This window comes from Lolium perenne, chromosome 1, assembly GCF_019359855.2.
Source record: "Lolium perenne isolate Kyuss_39 chromosome 1, Kyuss_2.0, whole genome shotgun sequence".
Lineage (NCBI taxonomy): Eukaryota > Viridiplantae > Streptophyta > Magnoliopsida > Poales > Poaceae > Lolium > Lolium perenne.
Window position 1 is genome coordinate 74,952,412 of NC_067244.2, and position 6,872 is coordinate 74,959,283.

Genomic DNA, 6,872 nt, shown 5'->3' on the forward strand with positions numbered 1-6,872 from the left:
ATAAAACATGTAGATATCATCAATAATGTGGCATGGAACATAAGAAATTATCGATACGTCGGAGACGTATCACCGGCCACCCTAGGGGAGTCCACCTTGGACTCCTCCCCTTTAGGGTTGGCTGGTCATGCATGGTGGAGTCCCTCCGGGACTCTACTTTCCATGGTGATTTCTTCCGGACTTTTCTAGAACCTTCTAGAACCTGCCATAAATGCACCGGATCATTTCCAAACTTGGAATATGACTTCCTATATATGAATCTTATTCTCCGGACCATTCCGGAACTCCTCGTGATGTCCGGGATCTCATCCGGGACTCCGAACAAATATTCGAACTCCATTCCATATTCAAGTTCTACCATTTCAACATCAAACCTTAAGTGTGTCACCCTACGGTTCGCGAACTATGCGGACATGGTTGAGTACTCACTCCGACCAATAACCAATAGCGGGATCTGGAGATCCATAATGGCTCCCACATATTCAACGATGACTTTAGTGATCGAATGAACCATTCACATACGATACCAATTCCCTTTGTCACGCGATATTTTACTTGTCTGAGGTTTGATCATCGGTATCACTCTATACCTTGTTCAACCTCGTATCCTGACAAGTACTCTTTACTCGTACCGTGGTATGTGGTCTCTTATGAACTTATTCATATGCTTGCAAGACATTAGACGACATTCCACCGAGAGGGCCCAGAGTATATCTATCCGTCATCGGGATGGACAAATCCCACTGTTGATCCATATGCCTCAACTCATACTTTCCGGATACTTAATCCCACCTTTATAACCACCCATTTACGCAGTGGCGTTTGGTGTAATCAAAGTACCTTTCCGGTATAAGTGATTTACACGATCTCATGGTCATAAGGACTAGGTAACTATGTATCGAAAATCTTATAGCAAATAACTTAATGACGAGATCTTATGCTACGCTTAATTGGGTGTGTCCATTATATCATTCATACAATGACATAACCTTGTTATTAATAACATCCAATGTTCATGATTATGAAACTAATCATCCATTAATCAACAAGCTAGTTAAGAGGCATACTAGGGACTTCTTTGTTTGTCTACATATCACACATGTACTAATGTTTCAGTTAATACAATTATAGCATGATATATAAACATTTATCATAAACATAAAGATATAAATAATAACCACTTTATTATTGCCTCTAGGGCATATCTCCTTCAGTCTCCCACTTGCACTAGAGTCAATAATCTAGTTTACATTTGTAAAGATATAACATCTTGGCCTTATGGTGCTTTATCATGTATTGCTCACGGGAGAGGTTTTTAGTCAACGGATCTGACACGCTCAGAAACGTATGTATTTTGTAATTCATTTGCGTCTCAACGCATCACTCATTTCCAAATGAGTCGGCATTAAATATGTTTGGTCTTCTGGTGGAACCTTAATTCCGCGGTTTGAAATATGTCACTAATATTGTCACACACAATATAGCTTCAAAGTTCTGACTCTGTCGGAACTACACCAAGTTCTCAAAGAACCTCCTGACTTAACATCCTTTGTCATTGTCAAAACAATAACATACTCTGCCTTCTTTTGTAGAATCCGTCACAATATTTAGAACTCTTCTAAATCTAGCATAGACAACTTCTAGCTCATTGTGCTACCTTTTAAACAACACTTAGTCTAATTTGAGATTGAAATTATATTTTATATGTGACAAAACCAATATTGGTGTAACACCTTACAGCGATTTGTTTGTCATTTCTTCATACAAATATATATATATATACTTGGTTCTTCTTAAGTACTCAAGAATATGAATATTCTTACTGTTTTTCAGTGATCATCACATGAATCATTCTGGTACATGCTCATAACACTTTTAGAGCATAGGACATCTGATTGTGTACATATTATTCGTGATCTATAATCACTCATGTGTTTTTACTCATTGAGTGTCAGATACACTCAAGTCTTATTAAAACTTCACATGACAAGAACATTTTCTTAATATTTCTATATTGAACTATTTCAATATCCATTCTATGTACTTTGACTTAAACTTATTTTGTGTTTCAATCTATCTTTATAAATCTTGACACTAAATTTGTTTCAGTCCATATCTTTTCATTGAAGTTAATTTCTCAATGAAACCTTTTTAATCAAGTATATAATTACATCATTTATAACCAACTATATGTCACATACATAAAGTATTATAAATATGTCTTAGCGCTCCCACTTAATTTCTTGCAAATGCAAGCCTCTTCTGATGAAATCAAAAACTCTTTGACTTTTTCATCTGGTGAAGATTCCAACTCCGCGATACTTACTTCATCCAATTGAAGTTCGTATACCTATCTAGTATTCCACGGACCAGCAAAACTTTTGGTTGTATCTTGTATACACCTTTAATACACACTTCTGATAAGTAATGTATTTTGCCATCCTACTAGCATATCTCATAAAAGAAATATGTAGTGATTACTAGAATAATCCACATAGACTATAAGCATTGCTACGGAAGATCTAATCTTATCGTAGTCAACTCTTTGAATTTTGTCGTAAACAACTTTTCGACAAGTCGAGCTTCTTCAAGGATATTTCATCCAAGTCTATAGATCCATTTACTTTCAAAAAGTATTCATCTATCATGGATTTCATGGCGTATAGCCATTTTAACGGAGTTAGGGCCCATCATAACTTCTTTGTTTGTAGTTGGTTTATCATTGTTCAAAATCAATCCTTTGTCCACAAATCATTTATTTGATCACAAAGTAAACCATACCTACAAGGTTCAATATGTACTTTGATCTCCATGGCTAAAACACTTTGTAGTCATGGGAGCCATGATCGTCGTGGCCGCTTCCGGAACCAATTCCGATGTTGCGCTACTTTGATCATTATGCTCAGGTTCATAAACCTTATCAAGTTCTATTGTCCTCCCACTCAAAATACTTCGCTAGAAAACAATTTCTTGGAAATAAGCAAGTAACATTAACAAACACTTTTGTCGTTTACTTCATGGTGGAAAGAATTCCCAATCAATTCTTTGGGATAACCAACAAAGACATTCATCCGATTTTGGTTGTAAACTCTTAGACCAAAATTTTAAAGAAAGGACTATTAGGGTTTATACCCATGCCATAACTCGTATGGTGTCATTTCTACGGATCATGATGATGCTCTATTTAGTGTAAAAGCAGTAGTCACTAAAACATAATCCACAAAAATATAATGGCGTCATAATATCTTATCTCATCATTGATCCAACAAGGTTTGGATACATCTCTTGGATACTTTATCATCACTATGATACTCCAAGAAACGTGAGTTGTAGAACAATTTCATAACTCTCTTAGATGTTCGCTAAAACTCGTAATTCAAATATTTCCACCATGATCCAATCATAGATATTTGACTTTTCTATTACGATGATTTCCACTTCATGCTGAATTTTATTTGAATCCATTCAAATGTTTCAAACTTCTTCCTTATTGAATATATCCACATATATATACTCAATTCATTGTTGAAAGTTTTCATGAAGTAGAAGAATCTCCCGCACACAACTATGCCCAGTGAACCACATACATCATCATGTATTTTTCCACTAAGTTAGTTGCCCGTTCAACTTTTGGCCTATGAACGGTATTTTAATCATTCTCTTTAGAAAAGATTTGCAAGCGCCAAATGATTCAAAAAATCAAATGACTCCAAAAATCCATTTGCATGGAGTTCCTTCATGCGTTCCTTTCTAACATGACCTAAATGGCGGTTCCACAAATAAGTGGAATTCAAATCATTTGCCTTATGGCATTTTAGCGTCAGTGTTATGTATGTGTGTTTCACCATTAAGATTTATAATAACTTATCCATCATATATGGAGTAATGTCATAATTTGAACAACTCATTGTTTTCATTTGACCAGAGCAAAATAACAATTATTAAGTTCTTTATTATAAATTCTAAGGGCTAGATAGAATGCCAACGTCGAACATAATAACACTTTATTTTGTTCCAGACGTGCATTTCTATCGTATTCCTTGTCAGTCACTTAGGCCATTGTATTCTTGTATTGCGTTGTTATGTATGACACTTCATACCAACCAATATAGTACTAATACCCAAGAATTTCATAGTGTGACCTAACTAGGAATACAACCATAACATGTATATCATTTATATACACCTGAGCTAGACTTTCTAGTCTTTTCTTTCTTTCTGCCAAAATATCTTTTGCAGTTTCTCTTTTAGCTTTCCTCATTATTCAGAAAAACACTTCAACATCATTAACTTCTAGGTCTGTTGGTCAAATACCAATAACCTTGAGGTTCTTACTTTGAAGTTGATCATCATATGACAAGTGTTCCAGATTTCACTATTAGTAACTTTGTAATATGATGAACAATTTCACTCATAATTTTATCCATCATATCATGACGACTTTCCGAGACCATGTCTGTACATGCTAGGCTCGTAAAGTTTTAACCTTGGTATTTGCATGTGCAAATCTAGCTTGCACCCGTTGTATGCACACGTAGAATCTATCACACCCGATCATCACGTGATGCTTCGAAACGACGAGTCTTAGCAACGGTGCATATTAAGGATGGTCACTTCATGGATATGCGAATATCGTTAGTGCCCCAATAGTTGGAGGATTGTGACGCCTTGCGTCTTCAACCTTCGTACATTCCCATAAAACTTATGAGTTCATGTAGTCTCACCAAATTATATTCTATCATCTTGCAATAAGGTCTTAGATATCACATATATCTCATACCTTGATTATTTCGGAAAACTAAATTTTCAGCTCCTGACTTTTCAAACAGATTTGAACTTCAAGTTTCACGGAGACAAGATAACTTTAGGTACTAATTGAAACCATAGCTCTTTAAATCAACAATGTGAGGTTTACTAAAAGTTTGCAATAGGACTTAATAAATTCTTGATTCTTTAACAATACGGTACCAATCCGTAAAGTTTCTTGTCAGATTTTAACAGTATTTCTATCTCAATAACAAGACTAGCGCATGGTAGAAAACGGATGCCAATACTACAAAATTAATTCAAAATACTACTCAGACTATGTTTATGATAATTAGTTCATGTTTTAATCTAATTACTAATGAACTCCCACTTAATACAACATCCCTTATAGTTGTTAAGTGGTACACGATCCAAATCCACTACACCAAAACCGATCATCACGTGAGATGATGTAGCTTCAATGGTGAACATCAACATGTTGATCATATCATCCATATGACTCGTGTTCAACCTTTCGGTTTCCGTTGTCCCGAGGCCATGTCTGTACATGCTAGGCTCGTCAAGCAAACCCAAGTATTCCGCGTGTGCAACATGGCTTACACCCGTTGTATGTGAACGTTGAGTCTATCACATCCGATCATCACGAGATGCTTCGAAACGACGAACTGTTACAACGGTGCATACGAGGGGAGAACACTTTATTATCTTGATATTAATGTGAGGGATCATCTTATAATGCTACCGTCACGATCTAAGCAAAATAAGATGCATAAAGGATTAACATCACATGCAATTCATATGTGATATGATATGGCCCTTTTGTCTTTGCGCCTTTGATCTTCATCTCCAAAGCACGGACATGATCTCCATCATCAACGGACATGATCTCCATCATCGTCGGCGTAGCGTCAAGGTTCATGGCGCCGTCTTCATGGTTGTTCACCTCATGTAGCAACTTATTACAACTACTTTGAAATACTACTCAACATGAAATTTAAAGACAACCATAAGGCTCCTGCCGGTTGCCACAATACAATAATGATCATCTCATACATATTCATTATCACATTATGGCCATATCACATCACCAAACCCTGCAAAAACAAGTTAGACGTCTCTAATTTGGTTTGCATATTTTACGTAGTTTAGGGTTTTCGAGAGAGATCTAATCTACCTACGAACATGAACCACAACGTTGATACTAATGTTTTCAATAGAAGAGTAAATTGAATCTTCACTATAGTAGGAGAGACAGACACCCGCAAAGCCTCTTATGCAATACAAGTTGCATGTCGAACGAGGAACAAGTCTCATGAACGCGGTCATGTAAAGTTAGTCCGAGCCGCTTCATCCCACTATGCCACAAAGATGCAAAGTACTCAAACTAAAGATAACAAGAGCATCAACGCTCACAAAACCATTGTGTTCTACTCGTGCAACCATCTATGCATAGACACGGCTCTGATACCACTGAAGGATAACGTTGCATAGAAAACAAAAAAATTCCTACCGCGAACACGCAATCCAAGCCAAGATGCAATCTAGAAGACGGTGGCAACGAGGGGTTTTTCGAGTCTCACCCTTGAAGATATTCCAAAGCCTACAAGAGTAGGCTCTTGTTGCTGCGGTAGACGTTCACTTGCCGCTTGCAAATGCGCGTAGAAGATCTTGATCACGATCGCTTCCGGCGCCACGAATGGGCAGCACCTCCGTACTCGGTCACACGTTCGGTTGTTGATGAAGACGACGCCCATCTCCCCGTTCCAGCGGGCAGCGGAAGTAGTAGCTCCTCTTGAATCCGACAGCACGACGGCGTGGTGTCGGTGGTGGTGGAGAAATCCGGCGGAGCTTCGCTAAGCGTGCGGGATGTGGTGGAGGAGAGAGGCCGCTAGGGTTTTGGGAGAGAGGGGGGTTGGGCGCCGGCCCTCTAAGGGGTGCGGCCAAGGCTGAGGCTTGTAGTGGTCAGCCCCCTCTCCTATGCCCCTCATTATATAGGTGGAAGCCCCAAGAGTTCTAGTCCAAGTCTTCGAATAAGACCCCAACACTAAAACCTCCCATATGTGGGAAACCTACTCAAGGAGGGAGTCCTACCCAAGGTGGGACTC